Here is a 23862-nt window from a genome sequence, read left to right on the forward strand (position 1 = left end):
GAGAGCCATCTCCTATATTTAGTTTACACAGACAAAATTGTTCAGTTGAGAGTTCATTCTTATTTTTTATAATAAGGAACACTAATTTTGTCTTACTTGATGCCTTTTTATTTTTGTGGCAATGACAGAACTGAAAGTTAAGTCCTGATATGGCGGAAAAGACCTGAAAGCTACAAGACTGAAAGAAAAAGTAAATCATGAGGAAAAATGATGTGCAAGCAGAAATATGATATACAGGTACTGAAGAGCAAAAGATATAGGAAGGTCAAGAAAGTTCTCTTTAGGGGATTTGACAGTGATGTAAAGAATAAGCACTTCTGAAGAATGCTAAAAACAAAATATAGATTTGGTGCGTGCAACACATCAACTTCTTTGAGTAATACTCTCAACAGCAGCCACAAAACAGAGGTATAGACATGGGTGCTGGAACAATTTGTATAGTGGGGGTGCAGAGGGCCATTGAACCAAACAGTAAACCCTGTATATAATGGAAACCACTTCAAGCCCCCTCCCCCCACACACACACTTAGTTCCAGCACATATGGGTATTGAGTTCATAAGAAATTGGTCACCTGGATGGTGTCTTCCTATTCAATATTTTTAGTACAGCAAAATATCACTGTTATGCAAAGCAGGGTGGGGGAGATGGGGGAATGGTAAGGAGGTAATTCAGTGTAGCCTGTGTGATCAAACCAAACTAGCAAGGGCAATATTTAGGCTTTTAAGCCACAGCCCACGTTTGGGAAGGTAGATATCAAAAGGCCATGGTTCAGCAAGAGACAACTTGCACAGAGGAGTGCATGTGCTGGGGTGTAATTCAGGGTGCGGCATGCCCTGCTTCCTCCTCCACACTCCAATTCATCCTGGCTTTGCTCTGCTGTCTGCTGCAGGGAAGAGGAATGCATACACCCCCACTAACCCTGCTGTCAGCAACTGCAGGCCTGGATTTGCACCTTTGAAATCAGTGCTCATTTCTGATTTCAGTAGGAATACAGCTGAGACAAAAGATGGGCTGGTCCTTACACTAGGTGTAAGGTAGGAAAGCTTTTTTTGCCCACATCTTCCCCAATCTGCACTGCATAGCTGTGCCAGTACCAGATGCAACTTAGCCCTACATGTTTTAGTAAACCAGGCTTGGTTACTAACTTTGCCTTGTACATGACCATCCCAAATAAAAACGGAATCCTTTTTCAGGTACTATAATAGTTGTACTTAAGTCTGGACAAATTCAGTACTATGGCCCAAACTTTCAAAAGAGCTCATGGCCAGATATTCAAGTGCTCAGCACCCCACATTTGGGTCCAGACTTTCAAAAGCTTGGCTCCCTCTGAGAGCACCTAAATAATGGCCAGACTTTCAGAAGTGCTCAGCTCCCATTGACGGTGGTGGCCAATCTTTCAAATGAATTCTGCAATCTTTTGAAAATCTGGCCACTTTATTTAACTGCCTAAATAGGAGCTGAACTCTCCTGCAAACCTGGTGCCAGCTGTGGGTGGGGAAATTCTATGCATTTGAGAGATTTGTAGTATTTAACATGAACGAGTGGTGGCAACCGACACCTTTCAATCCCCTTGAATGATGTTGTCATCCAAAATGTATGTATCTTCAGATCTATGCAATATTCCCATTTGCGGTCAATGGTCTCCAGATAGTGGCATCCACCTCTCCCCTGCTTTTATTTAACAAAAGGTGACACCATTTTTAGGTCTGTGCAGAACTCGAGGGTTCAGGTTGCAGGGTTTGAATGATCCTGATCTTCAGTTTTGCTCTGCAGGGGTTTGCACCACGTTAGTTTCTTTCTGAGTTTTGGATTGAAACCAGTGCAGAAGCTGAAAGAGGAGCAAATACTGCCACGTTTCACCTGATCCGGATGAAACTCCATAGAATGATCCAGGTTTGCAAACCCACATGAACTTTTTCAGCGATCTGAGGCTGCCTTTGTTGTTTGGAATGAGGCTCAAAGCCAGGTGTCTTGCAGGGTTTCAGATTTACTTGAGGACGTTTTGCAGCACTCTAATTACAAGTGTGATGAAATTAGTATCTTTAAACTCAATTTTAATCCAATTTGACAGTTCCCTTTTGATAGACTAATACATGCTTCGGAGCCTCCTCAGACTTTTAGCTCACTGAGAGCTGCCTGGTTAGGTGTTTGTTTAAATCTCTCAGTTTTTACTCTTGCAAAGCATAGATCTAGTCAAACAAATCGCTTTTGAAAACTACATTGCATTTACGTTTGCAAATTTCTTTATCTCCAGGACTAGCATGTAATAAAACTCCGACTTTATTAAATACTGTGTAATAACCCCTTGAGGGCCAGCTTCAGCAAAGTGGTCTGGTAACTGACGTCCATGGTATGGGGTATCACGACAGCCAGTTTCAGAGGGCACAGAACTGAGATCAGTTTAAGTAAATGTGGTGACTACCTCCTTTAGTTGTCAATTGATACATTCAGCACACAGCTATGAAGTTAATAGTAATAGTGCTCTCCCTTTGCATACCTCTTAAATTTCCTCTTATCACATCATTCCTCTCTTCAGACTACAATTGGTTAAAGACCAAAAAGATTCTTCGCTACGTGAAACCATTTGATTGTGCCCTCTTAAGAAAGCCCTCCCCCGTAGTTGGAAATCCTTGTTATAATGTATTCTTATTACTTGTGGTAATACGAATTCTTCCTTCCCCAGCCTGTAGAAAAGTCCATCAAGGAAAACACTTCTGAAAGCATTATTACCTTCAGATCATACACATGTAAAGGCACTGAATGAATAGAATTAGCATCATGCTGCGGCACAGGAAGTAACAGGATGCTGAGAAGGCTGCACAGGGGCCATCTGCACCCTGTGTGTGCCACAGAGCACTACCTCTATTTTGGGGCTGGATTCAGGCGAGGCAGGGATTTGACTGGTTAAATAGCCTGCTTTGTCGGAGAGCAGGCCCTGGCTGTCACTGGATCCTTTGGATTGCCGTGGCAGCCTATGGGAGAGGGATGGATTCTATCTCCCCAACCTTGCCTGGGCACCCAGTGTAAAGCCTTTCTGCTTGTGCTGTGTCTTTTATTTTTACTACTACGTGAATTACAGTGTTATAAAAAAGCCCCAACTGGGACCTCACTGTGGTAGGCACTGCACAGAGAGAGGAAGAGGCGGTCCCTGCCTCAAATACATTGCAACCTAAATAGACAAGACAGAAGAAGGATCATACAAGAGAGGTGAAGCGACTTGCCAAGGTCGCACAGTAGAGCAGTTGCCGAGTTAGAAATAGACTTCAGGTCTTCTGATCCTCAGGTCAGTGCTCTTTACACTGGCCTCTGATGTGTCTGATACGTTCAGCCAAAGCTTTTGCAAATACTGTATGTCAATGTTAAAAATAATGCAGTACCCACAATATGAACACGTGACTACAAAGGGAATAGTAGTGTATATAATGGGATGAATAAAGAATAACATGTTGTTCTGACCAGACCTCAAGTCTAGAGGAAAGGCCCCTGCGTAACAAATTCAATAAAGCAATTATGTGTACAACAAATACAAGCCTGCTCCTGACTAACTCCTAATATACTCTTCAAGTAATATATATATACGTCTTCTACCTGGTTCCTTTATGTAATCCCACATAAAGGGCATTTTATTATTACTTGCAGTCATTCTTTGATTGTCAGTGAGTTGCAATGAAATTAGTTTATCCAGTATAATTTAGTACAGAACAAACATTTTGCCATTTTTTTTCTCCTTAGAAAGATGAGGCCTCCCAAAATATACCTTGTGGCTGCACAGATTTACCATACTAGTGTATTGAAGTAACACTGTGTGGTCAAAACATTCCAGAAATTATACTATTAAAGAATGGCTTGGGTTTTTGTTTTAGATTAAGAATTAACTCCAGATCCCTAATAACTGATGTACTAGAAAGTATTGCCTGAACTGGTTACCATTGACTTAGTATCCAATCAACTATTTTATTTTCTGATTTCTTCACCTGTTCTTTTCTCCCATTACTTTTTTTGCCTTCTTCCCTCCCACCTCTTTATTTTTATCCTTTTATCTTGTGCCCATGTGATAAGACACCTCCTTTGCCTTGTGGGACTCGACATTTCTCCCTCTGGCGGTGGGGGCCTGGAGTAAATCAGTCCCACTCTAGAGATTTTCAATTCCTCACTCTGGTTTGTTTTTCAGTATTTTCTAAAGTGGGCTTCAGGATAGGCCCAAGTAGTACTCTTAAACCAAGCAAAAGAAATAAACTCATAACGCAAAAAGGAAATGCCTTGCCTGGCCCCGGCCCCTTTCCAGGATGTTGCATTATTATGCTGGCTTTGGGTTGCCAGAGTCCTTCCCATAACAGCAGTTAAGTTGGTTGTTTCCCTATAGGGAAGAGAGCAGCCTTCCACCTAGGAGAAGCCTTTCTCCCTGCTGCCATCAAACCTGCTGAAGCTTGTTTCTTCTCTCTCTCTCTCATCTGAAGAGGGGATTTTTAAAGGTCACTGGCAGCCTTTAATTGGACTTGATGTCCCTCGTATACCTGAGGTCACCTCTTTTCAGTTTATAGGGTAAAGGGCCTTCATCATTCTAGGGTTGATAAAGCTGCCTTCCACTGCTTTCTTACAGCTGTCAAGTCTGACTTTGTCACACCGTTCGAACATAATCAGCTAGACCACTCTCTGTCCCTGATGCTTCGGACTTGGTACTCAGAGTGGGTGGGGCAGAATATCCCTCATGACTGATACAAATTTCAGAACTGCTGCTATGTTAGCAGAGAGATCAGCTCTAAACACTGTGAATACACTGCTGATAAGCAGCTCTGTATGGTATCTTTTGGTCTATGGAACCTGCAAAGTCATCTCCCTTCTGGATGAATCCTTGGATATTACTAGCTGGATTCTTTCATAGCTGCTTCATCCTCAACCCTAGGAAGATGCAGCTGTTTTGCTATTGGATAGAGATCATCACAAGGATTCTTGCATCCCTTTTCATTGATGGGGACTTGTTTGGAATTAGTGAGCCAATTCAAGAAACTTGGGGGCAGATCCTCAGATGGCCTAAATTGTAATAGCTCCATTATCAACAGAGATGTATGAATTTACATCCCCTGAAGATCTGCCCCATTGTCTTTCTCACCATATCTTTTCCACTGACAGATGTGTCAGGACATTTGGTATGAGGTTTTTTTTCCCAGATTTGCAAACTAGACAAGCCATGCCCTTTAATAGCCTATGCCATATCTGCAACAGCAGTGCTTGCTCTCATGACCACAGGACTTGTTTATTTTTATTCCTAAGAAAGTAAGAATGACCATACTGGGTGAAACCAATGGTCCATCTAGCCTTGTATCCTGTCTTCCGATAGTGGCTAATGCCAAGTGCTTCAGAGGGAATGAACAGAACATGGCAATTATTGAGTGTTCCATCCTCTGTCATCCAGTCCCAGCAACAGGCAGTCAGAGATTTAGGGACACCTGGAGAATGGAGTTGCATCCCTGACCATAATGGCTAATAGCCATTAATTGACCAGTTCTCCTTAGCCTTATCTAGTTCATTTTTTGAACCCATTTATATTTTTGGCCTTCACAACATCCGCAGGCAACAAGTTCCACAGGTTGACTGTGCATTGTGTGAGGAAGTACTTCCTTTTGTTTGTGACCACTGCTTCTTGTGTTATGTGAAAGGGTAAATAACACTGTTTCTCCCCATCAGTCATGATTTTATAGACATCTATCTTATGCCCCTATAGTCATCTCTTTTCCAAGATGAATAATGCCAGTCATTTTAATCTCTCCTCATCTGAAAGTTGTTCCATAGCCTTAATCATTTTTGCTACCCTTCTCCATACCTATTTTAGTTCTAATGTATCTTTTTGGAGATGGGCCAACCAAACCTGCATGCAGTATTCAAGGTGTGGGTATACCATTGATTTATATAGTGGCATTATGGTATTTACTGTCTTATGATTTATCCCTTTCCAAATGTATCCTAACATTCTGTTAGCTTTTTTTGTCTACCTCTGCACATTGAGCAGATGTTTTCAGAGAACTATCCCTAATGACTCCCAGATCTCTTTCTTGAGTGGTAACAGCTAATTTAGACCCCATCATTTTGTGTATATATAGTTGGGATTATGTTTTCTAATGCACATTACTTGGCACCTATCAACAAATTCTCTCTTAGCACAGCTGCTGCCCGTGCCTCTCCACTGCTTCTAGTGTGTTCAGAATGCAGCTCTATGTTTGCTCATTCATTTCAGCAATTGTGCTCATATTGTCTTTTTTAAATTGACAGATTGTCTTTAAGTTGTTCCTGTTGGTTTTTAAAGTCCGTAACAGTGCTGGGCTATATTTAAGGTTTTTTTTTCCTTGGTCCTTATGCTGAAAGATATTTGTACACGGAGAACACCCAATTTATAAAGAAGCCTTCACCATGTCTTAGGATGGTCAAATCTTTGCTCTGGTTGCCTTTTAGGATGTGGAGTTCACTCCCCTTTGACAGCTATCTCAAACCATTTCTCTCTACCCTCCACCCCCTTTGGACACACATCTAACCCTTTTCCCCCCAAGGCGTTTTCACCATAACTTCTTGGTCATATTTTTGTATTTTTGTCTTCCTCTTTTTGTGTGAATTCTCCATTTTGGAGTTAAAGGTGGCTATATGATCTTAGAATCATAGAACTGTAGGGCTGGAAGGGATCTTGAGAGATAATCAAGTCCAGCACCTTGCCCTGAGGCAGGACCAAGTAAACCTAGACCATCCCTGGCAAGTGTTTATCCAACCTGTTCTTAAAAACCTCCAATGATGAGGATTCCACAACCTCCCTTGTAAATCTATTCCAGAATTTAACTATCCTTAAAGTATTTTTAATATCTAACCTAAATCTCTCTGGATGCAGATTAAGCCCATTGCTTCTTATCCTATCTTCAGTGGATTTGGAGTAAAATTGATCACTGTCCTCTTTATAACATCCCTTAACATATTTGAAGATGGTTATCTGGTCTCCTTCAGTCTCCTTTTCTCAAGACTAACTATGTCCAGTTTTTTAACCTTTTCTCATAGGTCAGGTTTTCTAAATCCTTTATTATTTTTCTTCTCCTCTGGACTCCCTCCAATTTGTCAACATCTTTCCTGAAGCGTGGTGCCCAGATATGGACACAGTACTCCAGTTGAGGCTTCTCCACTGCCGAGCAGAATGGGACAATTACCTCTGTGTCTTACATCAACACTTCTGTTAATACACCCCAGAATGATATTTGCATTTTCTGCAGCTGCATCACATTGTTACTCATATTCAATTTGTGATTCACTATAACCCCCAGATCCTTTTCAATAGTACTACTGCCTAGCAAGGTATTCCCCATTGTGTAGCTGTGCATTTGATTTTTCTTTACTAACTGTAGTACTTTACTCTTGTCTTTATTGAATTTTATCTTGTTGTCCAATTTGTCAAGATCATTTTGAATTCCTATACTGTCCTCCAAAGTGCTTGCATCCCCTCCCAGCTTGGTGTCATCTGCAAATTTTATTAGCATACTCCCTTATCCATGTCATGAATGAAAATATTAAATAGTACTGGACCCAGGACTAATCCCTGTGGAACCCCACTACTAGATATGTCATCCCAGTTTGACAGCGCACCATTGATAACGACTCTTGGAGTACCATCTTTCAACCAATTGTGCACCCACCTTAAAGTAATTTTAGCTAGATGACATTTCCCTAGTTCTAGTTCTAAAGTATCTTATTGGGGATTTAAAAAGTTATATTTTGTATTGTGATGGCTCCCTACCACAGGGCCTTCTAAGTCTCAATGGACCTCTACTCTTTGAGCTCAGCCCAGGGAGACATACCCTCACTAGCTCTGATTGATCTAGCACACTAAAAACAGTGTAGTTACCATGCCGCGAGCAGTGGGAGGGGCTAGTCGCTTCAGTATGTACCTGTTACTAGATATATAGTCAGGACAGCTAGCCTGTCCCACTGCCCGTGCCACCAGCTACACTCTATGTTTAGTGTGCTAGCTAGATGAGAGCTAGCACAGGTGTGTCTCCAGTTGGGAATTACAACTCCAGCTCCAAGTGTAGACATACCTTCAGTAACCCTGGGGGACAAGAGCAAAAGGCAGCCCTTGATATATTTGAGAATGTGGGGCTGAGATAGTTAACACACTGTAGCTTCATTGATGCTGAGCCCTGAATGCTGTGGGCTTTAGTCTAGGAACTCTATACATTCTGGAAGTGCTGTATTCTGAAAATAATTATAGATAATTCTAGAACACACAGATTCCAAAGAGAAACAAATCTAAAGTACTTCTGTATTTTTCTTACAGATTAATTGATGATGGCCTAAAGCCTGATTTAAAGGGACAATCATTGACAACAACATGAAAAATTCACTGACTTAAATATTATCCTTAATGGTGAGCAAATTGATTGGGATGCAAATGATCTTCCTGGCTGTTGAAAGTTTGCACACCATGTTTGGTGGATCTATGAATACCAGGAGCCAATGCAGTCAGAAGCGCTAGTCACTCTTGATACTTACCCTTGATATCCACAGAGTGGATTTTGTGTGTGAAATTACTTGAATCTTGAATAATGCATTTAGTACAACAATTCCCACACTCAGTTACTATAAACTGGGAGATACTCTGTCTTCCTAGTATCTAAACTGCTCAGCATGCTTGCACTAAAAGACTTATCTGACCAATAAGGAGCTAGAATAGGCTTACACCTACATTTAGAAGAGGATGTTTTAATAATAAATTTGGTCTGTAGGGAGTAAGTCTAGTAGTTTTTGCTCTCTGGAATCAGAGATTGTGCTCTGGGCTGTCTAAACATATCATTCCAATGATTGCTAGTTTCCAGCTCACAAAAACAGGAGCCCAAGTTCACTCCTAATTAGCAATTTGGTTTCAGTGCCAGCTTTTGCAGTTGGGATAGGACATGGCAATTTCTCCATCCTATACTGTTTTTCTCTCTCCCCACCTTCTCCCCGCTATTCCTGCTTCACACCCAATGTCATGGGGTCTGTTCAGAGATTGGGCAGAGAAAAGGAAAACTTGGAGCTCATGTGCTCATCTTATTTGTTAATTGTCTCAAGGTGAGTGATACTATTATTGCTTATTTCCTTATTTGATCCTGGCAGCACCCAGAATGTGCTAGGTGCTGTACAAACCCAAGAGGGCATGGTCCTGCCCTGAAGAGCTTGCATTAAAAAAACTCCAAACCTCAACCACAAAACAAATAGAGACTAGGGGACAGGGAACAGCACACAAGTCAGATGGGGAGGGAGTAATAGGACATCCGCTGCCATATGCTGCTTTGGAGTAGTTTTGAGCCTGCCTCTCACTCCCACAGGTGATAAACCCCAGCCTTGGGGATTCAGGAGGTAGGCACACTCCACTGTGCGCACAATTCTACCCCTGAGGCAAGGATATGAAAATGAACCACATGACAGATGTTAGTCATATCGCATAATACAGTACTGGAAGGTGCTCTGAAGCTACAGTGATGTAGGCAGTATAAGACCCTAAAAAGAATAGAATAGACTTAGATCCTGCCAGTTAGCTAAGGCTACTTTGATCATAGGACATCTTGCACCAATCTCAGTTTGAGACTCCACTTATTTAAAAGCAGATTCCAAAGTTGTTACAGCAAAGAATAGATTCTTTGGTGTTAAAATTCTAAGAATAGAAAAACAAGAGACCACCATTACAAGTTTTCTGAAACATCTGACTCCTGGTATTAAAAAAACATAAAAGATAAGCATATGGTCAGCTGCTGGTATCAGCTGTTACATCCATTACAATAATTATTATTATAATTAATATTTCTCATGCAAACTTGCAAGAGAAACCAAATGAAAACACTAAATCTGCTCCATCTGCAAATGTTTTGGTTCATACAAGTCAGAGCAAGAGTTCTTATTGACTTGTGTAGGAGTTCTGTGTGCACTCGGTGTAACTTAGAGCAGCCTCAGGGCTGCTGGTAATTGCACCTGGGTGCAATGACTCCCAAAAATCAGATTTTTGGCAAGGGATTGCCAAAGCACAGCAGCATTCTGGCCATTCCCCTTAAACCCAGTTTACCCCAATACACTCTCTGTGTTAAATCTTGGATGGTGGGGATATAATGCTGGCTAGGTCAGCACTCCATCACCCAACATTCCCCTATACCAAAGGAACATTATCCTGGGCCAGGATCTGACCCTGTGACTTCTTGCTTTGGTTTCCTCATTTGCTTGGGGTCTGTTAATTGTTTTCTATTTCAGTACTGTTGAATCAAGGCATTTCAGCTCAGAAGTGCCAAACACTGTTCACATCAAGTAGTTGGAAAAAATGTTTCATATTTTTTTCATACAGAATCATTCGTGTGGAAGATGCTGCTAATTTAAAACCCTCTTTTTCATCAGTGTGATTTATACTGTAGTTAAGCAGGCACCATTTAATTCTTGTGTTTCATCTCAGAAGAAAATTGTGAAGTACTGGAGAATGTTGCTGTAAGTGTATTTTGTGGCCTGATCTATTTTCACTCTCTATGAAAAAAAAATTCAATACAAATTATATTGGTGGGGCAAGTAAATTAGTAATCAGGAAATGACCCAATACCATGTAACTGCCATTGTTTCCAATGGTGATGCCATGTTATTACTGCATAGTTACCATGAGATAACATACATTTATGTCATAGTAACTAAAGCCTTGATACCACATGACGCCTAAGCACGCTGAATATGCCTCACCTTAGGCTTGTGAGCAGTCTCATTGTAGTCAGCTGGACTGTTTACCATGCTCATGTGAGCTCCATTGTTGATCATTGTCATTATTTTATTGAGAGTCTCAGGATATTTGGTGATGGTCTTAAAGCCCCAGCACTTGGAGTCATGTGATTGTGAGAATCACAGCTTTCCTTTACAAGAAAAAGGTATGCTACAGATCCACTTGAAAAGTGTAATTTTAGCCTCTATGAGGCTGGAATTGAGTTGGCTTCTGTCTACCAGGTAGCTGCCACCCTGTAAGTGCAGCTGCTATTAGGAGAACTCCCCTCCAGAGCCTCCCCATGGTGCACTGCGAAGTCTACCACAATGCAATAGGCTGAGGTAAGTTGCTGCTGCACTGAGCAGGAGTCCTACACCCACCTTATTAGTTACCCTATTCTCCACTTTCTGGCTGGCTACAAACAGTTTGGAGTATAAAGAGCTGGTAGAAGAAGATTGCCTGGACACCACTTCCCTCTCACCATCTAGAGGTGAAATGTTGCCCTCCACACCCCGCGCAGAGCCCCTCATATCAGCTAGAAGAAACTTGCTTCCACACACACATATGGAGAAGACCACTAGCTATCATGGATGTCCAGCCTCGCTCAAGAGGACTCCCACCCCAAAATGAACTCAAGCCCATGACCAGGGGAACCTGTTCCCCAACTGAACAGCTGCCCCATACTCTACCAGATGCAGTGAAACACTATTGCTAACGCCAGCAGAGGCTGTAGGAGAATTCTGTTGTATCAGGAACAGCTGTTGGAGGAGCCAAGTGCTGGGGAGAGAGAAGATTGGATTGAGAGGTAATGTACCCTGGGTAGGGTGGAAGAATATGTGGATTTGGATGAGGAGGAAGATGGTGAATTGGTATGGATGGATAACTATGGTAGTTATGGGGTTTTCAGAGATGTCAACAGGTTTGGATTGATGGATTTTGTGAGAAACAGGAGGAAAAATATAAAACTGATGGATTTTGAGGAAGAGAGGTTTACTCTGGAAATGTCTGCCTCAGTCAGCATGTCATGTGGTGAGTTTCAGATATGTTTATCAGCCCATTATTGCTATCACACCCATTGTGTTCTATGATCATTTATATGGTACCACAGAAAGAATAGGCCAGATCCTCCACTGTTGTCAGTCTGCATCATTCCCTTGAAACCAGTGAATTTATGCAGTACACACCCACTAAGGATTCAGGCCCCTGATCTTGTAATGTAATGTGTTTAGTTCACTGCTTTTATTATTAGGTAATAAGATAATATTACTCCTGCTCCCACACATTTGCAATATGGATTTTAAGTAATAGAGAAGATGTTGATAAATTTTTTGCAGGTACTAAAATGAGCTTGGTCTCCTAGAAAAACAAGTGCATAACATCGCATTGCTAATGCAATCAACACTACCAAGGAAGTCTTGTTGTCATGGTATTGGCTCTTAATATTACAGCTCCACCAACAAAAACATAAATCTTATTTCTAAATTGCATATCCATAACTATGTATTTATAGGGGTGTGCTATCAATTCTCAGGCAAACTCTGTGCAATATGACCTGAAGGATATTATATTAGTCTATTCATCTGCAAAATGAAACGCAAGGAATGTGTTAATTGCCTTTGTTTCACTTCTATCATTATATTTTCATTCTAATGTCTTCCTGCAGTTTTTTGTCTGAATTAGGAATGTAGGACTTACTCCTGAGATCTGCTCCACTTCCACAGTGCAAAGCAGCCAGAATTCCTCTGCTAGGGATTTCCCTGGTGTAGGCCTCACTTGGCAGAGAGGCAGAAGCACAGGGGCCATTCTCAGAGCATTCCTCAGGGAAGAAGGAATGTAGCTGGTTTGCTCTTCTGCTCTGGCAATTCTTGGTTGGTGATTTGGCACGTGAGTCTAGAGCCAACAGGGTATAATTTAGAGCAGCCTGGATGAACCAGGCCCCTAGCTATTCCAGATCAGGGAGCTACAAATAACTAAAACTCCTAAAATTATGGGTGAAATTTTCTCTTTGTAAATTTTTGGGTACTACAAGTTTTCACACACAAGGCTTTGGTTGCATACACAAAAAAAAAGATTAAGGTAAGCAGATCAGGCTACTACATATGGTAGAGGAGGCCTGACTACTCATCCAAATGCAGCATGCAGGCGACAAATCCACATCTTTGCATGCCCAAAATCTCAAAAACAGAATTTATACCTGCAGTGTTAAAGGTTACTTTTGAAAATTTCACCTTTTAAATATAAATTAAAATTGCACAAGAGAGGAATTAAATCATCATTTATTTTTCCCCTTAATTTTGAATTTTTTTAAAACCAACACAATAAGCTTGAATTTAGCTAGCAGTTGCCCTGGCTGATTTTTAGAAAAATTCAGTCCCTGAAATGATTACTTCAAGACTGATACAACTGCTGTTTCTTAAGATACTGATGAACCATCTTTAACTTCTGAATGTCTCTGTAAAATAAGCATGGGCTTTATCCAGGATATAAGCCCCTGTTCCATATTGCTATAAAATCCTTAAGCAGTTTTGGATAGCGAGTGGGGTGTTTCTACCAGAGCTAGGTTTCAATTATTTAGCTTTGAACTTTTGTTCTCTTATTAGATGCTTTGCTGCCATAGAACAGATGTGCTCCTTTTTTGACTTGATATTGAAAAGGCTTTGGCCTCTCCATTTATCTCTGAGCTTCCTAGTCTGTCTCCCTGCCCCTCTTATATGAATCAATAAATAAAACAATCTTGGCATGGAACATCTTCTCTGCCTGTGCAGAAGGTTGGGAGGACTTAGGCCTCTATGCTGTCTCCTCACACGTGCACATTGTGGAAGCCCTTTTGCAGAAGCAGGGGCTCAGTAGGTTTTGAATGTGGGATGGGAAGGGGTGAAGGAGCAGGACCAAACACTATAGCACCATCCCTTGGAGGTAGAGTTGCTAGATTTCCAGTGGAATTATTGTTGGATGTTTAATTGCCTTCCTTTCCCATCCCACCAGCTCCATCTTTTATTTTGCAGATATGCAGGACTCATGGAATGACAGGCATGTTGCCAGAGGAGAGGGGGAGGCAGTTGGCAGAAACAGAGGGAAGCAACCAGCCATGCAAAATAGCTCATGCCTCTGCAATTCTTGTAGGTCCCTTTCTTAGGGTGCCTTAGGATCCATGGACTTAGGCCTTGCAGAGTTTTCTTCCCTTACCGTGGGCTTCTTTAAAGGAAATTATTTGCCCCCCTTTCCTTCACCATGTTTTGTACCATGCAGAATACCTTTCATCCGTAAGGTATGCCACTGACCTTTCTTTGGAGGAAGCCACAACTCAGAGATTGGGGAACAATATTGCTTCCAAATGCTTTTTATAAGGCATAATGGGGGGATTAGTCTTGCTACAAGATATATTGGTTAGCAGTAAAATAGATTTTCAACTTGTGTAAAAATTAAATTCTCCATCCTCTCATTTTCTTTATTATTTTGAAGTATATTCTATAATTTATAAGCACTGCTCTGGCTAATGCATGTCTCCAGCCTTCCCCTAGAGGAATTTACAGCATCTATGTCATCATAAACAAAGGAAGGATGGATGCCCGTTACTCAAAGACAATCTATATACTAACTTGTCTTCAGCTCAAAATGCTCAGCGGGTATTAATGGAATCCAGCGAGGCTTCTTACAGCAGATGCTGGGACTGGCATTTTCACAAAGAACTTGACACATCCAGGATAACTGAAGAACTGCAGATTTACTGGTAAATTGGCTGAGAGATGAACTCCTTAGAGGATATCCTTAGAGGATATCTTTGAAATCATCAGCTTATTTCTGCCTTTTTAGGCTACATCTATGCTACAAACCAGGGTTGTGATTCCCAGCTTGCGTACGCATACTTGCTCCAGCTGACATTTGAGTTAGTGTGCTAAAAATAGTAGTGTAGCTGTGGAAGTATGAGCAGTGGTGGCAGTGGCCATCAGGGGCCACCAGGGATTTGTACTTTGGGCAGCCAGCCCGAGCCAGCGCTGCCTGTGCTACTGCAGCTACACTACTACTACTGCTACTACAACACTAGTATATCCTGGCTTACAGACAGCCCCCAACCTGAAGCAAATACTCACCAGCAACCATACACCCTACAAAAAGTCCAATCCAGGAACCCATCCCTGCAACAAACCCCATTGCCAGCTCTGCCCACGCATCGACTCTAGTGACAGCATCACTGGTCCTAACCACATCAATCACACCACAAGGGGCTCATTCACCTGCACATCCACTAATGTTATATATGCCATCATGTGCCAGCAATGCCCCTCTGCCATGTACATTGGCCAAACTGGACTATCACTATGCACAAGGATAAATGGACACAAATCAGACATAAAAAATAATAACATCCATAAACCAGTCGGAGAGCACTTCAAACTCCCAGGGTACTCTGTTGTTGACCTGAAAGTTGCTGTGCTTCTCAAAAAAAACTTTAAAAACAGACTTCAAAGAGAAACTGCTGAGTTAGAAAATTATCTGCAAACTTGACACATTCAAACTGGGTTTAAACAGGGATTTGGAATGGCTATCTCTATACAAGTAATTTGCTCTGATCACCCATTCTCACCTCCTACTCAATGGTTGTCATTAGGCCTCAAGTACCCAGCTTTTATCCACCTACCCCATTGTTATCTATGCCCTTGGATATGTATATGTTGCCTCCTATATATGTTACCTATTTTTGCTGTATCATTTCTACCAACTGTATCTGAGGAAGTGAGCTGAAGCTCATGAAAGCTTATGCCTACTGAAATTAAATTTGTTAGTCTTTAAAGTGCTACAGAACTCTCGTTTTTGCTGTATACCGACTAACACGGCTACCCCTCTGGAATTCTTCTACTAGTATTTTTAGTGCACTAGCTCAGATGAGAGCTAGCATGGTGAGCTGGAATAATACCCATAGCTTGTAGTTTAGAAGTACCTTAGCTAAAGTAAGTTGTTTTTCCGTTCTCCCTTCTTAGGACCTGATGCAAAGCCTATTTGAATTCACAATCTAAATAGACAAAACAGGCAAATAGGGGAGGGGAAACCAAGGCACAAGGCAAGTGTAGTGACTTGCCCAACATCACCTCACAGACCAGTGGCAGACCCAATAACAGAATTCAGCTCTCCCGAGTTCCAGATCAGTGCTTGGATATTTCAAATTATTTTGGTTCCCTAGGGTTTTTATTGATGTGTTTGCAATCTTATTTTTTAAGAAATATTTTAAAAAATGAGGGGCCTGGATGACTGTAGGGTAAGGCTGGTCAGAAAATGGGACAAAACATTTTATGAATGTTTTCAGGAGGAAAAAAAATCCCTTATTTTAACTGAAGAATGTTCACACTTGAAAATTTTCCACAAGCTCCATTCACGGAATTGGCAATGAAATACCGAGACATCGCCCTTTGTGTCTGCTTGGAATTCAGCACAGCTCAGTAGCGAATGAAAATCATTCTGATCTGATGACTGTTGAGTGGCCAGTATTAAATGAGTCCATAGTCTCCCTCTAGTTTTAAGTGACTATGTCTCCATATTACAGAAGCTGTCATTACTATTGGCACTACTTGACAATTTAGACAGTTGCAGCAGAGAGGCAACAAACTTATTGAGCACAGAGACTACATTTTCCCTCCAAGGAGTGGTCAATAGGGCTGTGATGAACTGCACAGTGGAAAGCTGATTTATAGATGACTTGTAATTTCTTCTGTGGACAGTGAACTTCACTCACTAAGAACGTCAATCTGGCCACCTAGAACAGAACAGTTTTAAAACATATTTTTTCATGGAAGGGAGTCTTTTTTTCTAATTAATGGTTAAATCACAGGGATCATTATCAAACACTTAGCAAAAGGAGATGTCATATGCTGGCCCTTTAGAAGGTTTGAGAGTTCATCAGCAAATTCCTTAAGGCAGACAGAATTAGCATATTTCCTGAATCTGATTTTTTAAAATTAAATCTTAACAGGAAAAGTTGTACTTGTTCTCCTAGTTCGAATAAATGGGACTTGAGACTTTCTAGCATGATCACATTTTCCTTTCTCAAATACTTTCATGTTAGGTTAGCTGCAGGCTAAATGTGCACTAATCTTTTGGCTTGTTCTCAGGACTTGTTCTAGAAATATTTAATTCTCTGCGGTTTCCTTCCATAGAGTAGTTTATACCTGAGCCACAGACTGCCCTGAGTTAACTGATCCCTAAAAGTCATACATTCAGTTATGACTAGGATGCTGTATGATGCTGTATACAAAATGGTTCCTTTAGAAATAATTAAAAAAAAATTAATAAACGATTCAACTAACATTTGATAGTTAAAATCCATGGCTCAATACTGCAAGATCTCCAATAACAGAAATCCCAGTGGTTGGACTGCTTTCAGGAGCTGGCTCTCAGTGAAATGATAATTTAGCACTACCTATCTTTTTTTGTAAACAAAGGCTGACTTGAAATCACATTTTCCATTTCAGAAAAATATCCAGTATATATGTTCTTACAGGAGTCATTAATTTACCTTTTAGTCGATCTGTTGTGTAATACGAGATCCAACAAAATCCAGTGCCGTTAAGGAGTGAGAAGCTGGCAAATAGAGAAATACATATCTTCACTTTCTGCTATTATTTCATGTATGACACATCTTTGGGTGCTTTCATCTCTGTGACTTGCTTCTAATTATAATAAAAGGTATCAATGACTTGTAAAGCCCAGTGTCCTCTTGGAATATACATTATTTTTCAGTGCTTTCTCAGTCTCTAGCATTATTGTGGATCTTTTTTTCAGCTTGCCGATGCAAATGATTTTATAGGAGTTCCTTTGACTGTCTTTAGATTATCCATTAGCTCCAACCTTGCCTCGTTGATTTCACAGTCTCCCTTTTTCCTCGTCTCTACCCACGGCCCCCGCATGGGGGGGAAGGGTACACTTTACCGGGGCCTGTGGCAGCCCTGGGACCCCCGGCAGCCCTGGGGGGGGGCCTGGCCCAGGCTGCAACCCCCATGGATATGTGTGTGGGAAGGGGCCCATGTTACAAGTTTGTACTGGGCCTGAAAAAATTATGTTTGGGCTCTGTCTCTACCACCCTTTTTCCTTTCACATCAACTTACCTATTACCGTTTTGTGAACTTTTCCCATGTCTCAAATATTGATTATGTTCTTTCTATCTCTTTCTATTTTTCCTTGACTTCATTCCTTTTTGTGAGTCTCTCTTTTTTTTTTTTTTTTTTTTTGGAGGCTTGTCTAGAAGACAAGTCTTATTGTTATATAGATCTGCTGTGACTTACATGCTGGGAGCCGCATAAGGAATCTCCACAGGTCTCAGTGCTAAAGTGCCGCAGCAGCAGCTTCTTTGCTGCTATGCTACAATATAGTGTCATTTGCTAACAGGTTGTTCTAACAACTACTGAATCTTACAGGGTACAGCAGTTAAAACAATGGAAACACTTGTCTTCATCTTTTTATTGTAATAAGGAGAGTACAGACAAGGGCTGATAATTGTAAGCACTGGAATGGGGGGAACTGTTATTGTAGAGAAGGCAGGATTTGGGGGGGAAAAAACAGCTTGATTCTCAGTGGTTTTGTAAAACAGGATGAGGAATTGGTGAGATGCAGCAGAGCAGGCTGATCCATACACCAGGTACAGCAACAAAGGGCTAGCTAGCCTGTGACAGATTTCCACTATGAATGCTTAAACTCACTTTGTTTATTATTATGTTCATTGTACGTATGGTCTAAACATGTCAGTACTCCCTGGGATCAGGCCTGATCCCAAGCCCATTGAAATCACTAGCGGGCTTTAGATCAGGCTTTTAGTAAATGTTACTAAATCTGATATTTTCCCTCTAGCCCCTGCTCACATCCCAAAGCATTCCTTTTCTCCCATTATCCCATTTCCTGCCCCCAACTTTTCTCCCCCAACCTAAAGATTTTTCCTGGTTTATCTTATCAGCCAAAGAGGAGTGAAGATGGTTCCTTCCAGAGCTCATCTATGCCACCCCTGGGGAAGTTTGAGATGCTGCAGCATCCCTAGAGATCCCAGCCCCAGAGTTGAAGCATGATTTTTTTTTCAGTAGCATTAGTGTATTGTGTATAATTCAACATAAAGCACTTTGAGATCGTTGCATGAAATTAGCAATTATAAGTATATATATATATATATATATATATACTTATATATATATATAAATATAATTATTATTTTCTAATATGGGCAGAGACTTCAGTTGGGCAAATCTTATCAGAATCTGACTGATTTTACACTGTCACTCCAGGAACATAAATCTTATATGCAGGTCCACTGGGACAAGGATGTGTTAAACACATCTTCTGGTTTTGATTTTGCAGTCACAATGCATTGTGGTGAATTTGGAGGTTTCCCTGTCTCTGAAGCTCAACTAATTACAACTTGTTGCTAAATGATCAAATAGTAGCTGGCCTTGTACAAGGGTTGGAGACCACGCAAGGAGCCTACATGTACAGCTTTGTAGTTGAACAGTAGGTGTCAGCCATGTTCTTTGTATAGAACATATATATGTACTTAGTCTAGAGTGGGTGGTGAAGAGGGGCAAATTCTGCTTGCCTTATTCACAGGCACCAAATGGTGGTTACTCATATGAGTAGGACGAGAAGGATTTAGCTTAGCGAGAGCGGAGTTTGTAGTGGAGAAGGAGTTTTGGAGATGTCTGAGAGTCAAAGAAGAGTGCTGAATCAGATCAGAAAAGAGGAGGGCTCCCAAAGAAAACCCTGTGGTAGTCTAGGAGATGCTTGATGAGGCCTGAAGTGGAGGTGAGATGCCAATGGAGGAAATAACAAGATTCACTTCAGACAGCTTCTGCATGGAAATTGATACAGATGCAGATTCGCAGTAATCCTTTTATCTGCATAATTATTTTATTAAATGTACAGTATATGATGTATAGAAACTCTCAACATTTGATTTCTTTTTCTTTGTTATCTCTTTCTATCCTAAAGCTGTGTGACACATGTTGCTTTACCTTATCTCCTCATGCAAGAAGTGAAAATCTTCTCTTTGAAAAACGCAACTTTTGAAAGTGGAAATCTCATTTTAATGCATCCTTTATGGTTTTTCTAGTGCTGTTTTGAAGGTATTTGAAGGAATACATGCTTTGCTTAGTAATGAATTGGTGCTTAAGTACTTATGATTTTATGTCTAAAGGGAAAATTTTAAAAGCTTAACTTCCTGTATGTGTGCCAAGAAAGATATTTTGCAAACAATATTGTAACTTTTTACAGAAGAAACAAACAAGACTGCTTTGATTTTTTTTTCCTTACAGAAGAAGTCTAGTTGAAACATTGAAGAACTTGAGGGAAAAAACTTGCTTATTACCATATTAATAGTTGGATTTTTGGCAATTTGATAGGGGTGCTCTTACCTCTGTATTAGTACTGAGCTGAGTGCCAGTGTGTGTGCAGAGCTAAGGATTACTGTGCAGAAGGCAGTGGGGCCTGGAAACACACTCCTCTTTGAGTCAGTACTGACTTTGCTTCCCCAGGGTAATGCTTGAGGGAGTCAATCTTTTACAGTCTGTTGGTCAAAAAAACCAAGTCCTACCTACAATTTATTTTTTGACCGAGTGAAGACTTAATTGAACTGAAAAAGGAAAACAAAAAAAAACAACCCTTTACTAGTTGTCTGTGATATGAAAAAAGGAGCTTAATGTTTTCAATTAGAACTGTAATAACTCCCTTTGGCTTCCCTTCTAAGGCCTCTGAGCAGCTGCAGAAAAACCCGGCCAATAGCTGGGGTGGAGTATTAGAGACCTGTTGTTGGGAGTGGGTAGGAAGGGGTAGCTAGCCATCTGAACAGCTCCTTATGCTGTGGATTTAGGGTATCCCGGAGATTTACAAGTGTGGGAGAAGTAGATATTTCTAATTCCATGTCCCCCAGAAACCTTCCCCCATGAAAGGAGCTATCCAAAGGAAACTCCACAAAGCCAAACTTGTGGAATTTTCCAGCCTCCATGGAGCCTTCCTTTGGAAGCTGGGGTGGTCTGGACCAGTGACAGTTAATTCTGTTGTGGTGAAATCATTTGTAACTAGAAGTGGATGGGAAATGGTATTCCCAGCCTGTGAATCGTTAAGATTTCAAAAATTTTCTCATTCTGCTTCAGGACAAACTTGAGACCTCTTGAGTTTTTTCGTGAAAAACAAGAGCGAGCCACCCAACTGCAGAACAGCCTGGTGGTTAGGGCACTCATCTGGGATGTGGGAGTTCCTGATTTGGAGCAGGGACTTGAATCTGTCTGTGCTGCATCCCAGATGAGTAACCTAAGCACCAGGCTATTGACTATTCTGGAGCTGGTCTCTATCCTTGAGCAGAAACCCTATCCTGGACTTAAGAAATCTTCCTGCTGTAAGTTTAGTCAAAACGTCATACATTTCTGCAAAATGTTTTGGTTTCGACAGATCGGCATTTTCTCATGAAAAAATATTTTGTCGAAAAATTCTCAATCAGCTCTAATTATAATCTGGTTAAACCAGTAGTCAAACTATCATATAGCAGTTTTTTGAAAAAAGCGCTTTTAACAGCTGGACCACAAATTGTATAGCCTGGCACTAACACCATTTATGGCTAATTCTCTTGCCTTGTCTACCAAGCAAAGCCTTAGTCATTTTGAGACAGAGAATATACAGAAATTCAGAACTGTCATTTTTACCAGTATAATGAAATCAATAAAATTAATAACTCTTGCAACAACAAGTAATCAGCTAGCTGCTAAAGTTAATTTATTCTGTCAGTATATTTGAAATAATCAATTACATTAGGCTACAACTTGGAGAAATACAGATTAAGCAATATGTTCTGCTTGATCTTTTACAGGCAAATATAAAGGGCTAAAGCAGTGTTTGCCATGCTGAACTCCCCATGCTTTTGCACCCACAATAGGAGGATATATATTAGTTATAAATTATGCTTTAAAATTATTTAAGTCTACATAGTTACATATATTGCAAATGTGCAGATTCAGTATTACATTTAACAGTATGAGTAAGCAATGAATCAACCCACTAGTGGAATTAGCAATAGAACGATGTACATTTTCCTTGGGTTTTGAACAAAAGACTAGCCAAGAAAAGATGGTCTAGTGAATAGGGCACTGGACTGGGACTCAGGAGACTAGGGCTCAATTCCCATTTTAATCACTGAGACTTCTTATGTGACTGTGGGCAAATCACTTCATCATCTGTAAAATGCAGATGGTACTTTCCTACATCACAGAGGTGATGTGCGGATTAAAATACATTCATGGTTGTAAGGCACTCAGATAGCATGGTGATGAGGGCTGTGTAGAAGTGCAGATTGTGATAAATCATGCCAAGAAGCTTGTAGAGACCCCGATTCAAGATCAAAGCTCTCTAGTGCAAGATCCAAGATATTTAATCCACTGTATTGTGAGGAGCGTATCAAAACAATAATTTAATCACTCTTTCACCTCACAGTTTCTTAATTCAGACATTTCCAACCAAACTAGCAAACAAAAGGAATAGCAAAAATGATTAGATATTTCTCAATTGTAACTGTCATCTGAAGACTGAGAGCTAATGTACTATATATCCCCAGTGATAAAAAGCTCAATCATTCTAAATCCACTCCCCTGATTTTCTAGCTATTTGTGTCTCCAGTGTGAGCACAGCTGAACTGATGTAATTTCTTTTCTTGTACACTGAACTCAACCTCATTTTTAATTTGATTGCAACTATACGTTGAAGGGTTCCAGGATATGTATTTCTTCCAAAATCTTCAGTTTATTTGTTTCTAAGTAAGCAGACCTCTTTCACTAATCATGTTCACTGGAAGAAGAAATATAAACAGCATAAAATGAGGTCATTATATTGATGTTCCAAGCTGACATTTATAGCAGCACATTTTCAGTTCTACCTATTAGTTCTGCAGGGAGCACTTCAATTTTCAGGTTAATTTTTATGTGAGGCTAACAGCTTTTAAAAGCACATGGTTATAATCGGGTTTGAAAAAATCTGTAGATTTGAAACCTTTTTGGGAGAAACAAAGCTGTCCAGAATTGTCTGTTGGTTTCAAGAGCTTGTCAATTTTTTACTTTATTCTGGAAAGGTACAACTTTTGTTTTGAATACCTGTATTTGATTTTAAAAACAAATGTGTAACTGGGTCTCAAGGAGGATGGCCCAGTGGCATACTGGCGCTCGGGGGGCCAAACCTACATTTGCGCTCCCCCCCCCGTCCTGATGCCCACCCCCTGCGCAGGGCAGGAGGGGTCTTGGTGCCACCCCCCAGCTACCCTGGAGAGGGGGCGGGTCTGTACCAGCGGGGGGGGGGGGGTGAGGCCTGGGGGAGTGCAAATGCAGGCTTTGCTCTGCCCCCGCCCCTGCACTTACCCACCGCGCAGTGCCCGCCCCTCCTCTGCAGCCCGGCACTGGCTCAGACGGGGCAACCTCTCCCCCCCTGGCCTGGAGTGGGTCAGCACCAGGCCACCCTTCATGACGCGGAGGGTGCAGGACCCCCCCCTTGGTACGCCACTGTCTGCAGGCCTGTTTCCTGCTGTCCCCCACTTCCCCTCCATTGGCGGCAGCAGCGCCCCGCGGGGAGGGGAAGGGGATGTCTGCGGGCCCGTTTCCCACTCTTCCCCTATCTCCCCCTGCTGTGAGGGTGGCGGTTGAGGCTGGGAGCCCCATGGCTCCCTCACTGCGCCCGGTGTAGTGCCAATAACCAGGATCTATGAGACTTCGGGACCTAGGTCTGGAACAGTCTCAAATTCTGATAGGTCCTAGTTATCGATACTACACTCGGCGTGGATGCAGAGCCCTGGCCGGCAATGGCCGCCTGCAACAGCAGGGGGCACCTTCTCCTGTGAGGGCCCTGCAGGCACCCTCTGTCCCCTGGCACACCACTGGGATGGCCAACTGAAAGCATGCACATAAATGTTGAGAACACAAAAGTCACTTTAAGAAAATTTAAGTAAGTAAGTACGAGGACAAGTAGAGGAGTGTCAGAAGTCAATGTAAAACCCACCTGGTCCCTCTAATATCCTGGGACCAACATGGCTACCACAGCATTGCACACAATAATGTAAAACTTGGTTAATTTGAAGGTTCAATGGCCTGAACAAACCTTTTAAAAATGGAAGCTATGTGACACT

Source organism: Emydura macquarii, unplaced genomic scaffold, assembly GCF_026122565.2.
Source record: "Emydura macquarii macquarii isolate MOO-44397 ecotype Brisbane River unplaced genomic scaffold, CSIRO-AGI_Emac_v2 contig_587, whole genome shotgun sequence".
Classification (NCBI taxonomy): Eukaryota; Metazoa; Chordata; order Testudines; family Chelidae; genus Emydura; species Emydura macquarii.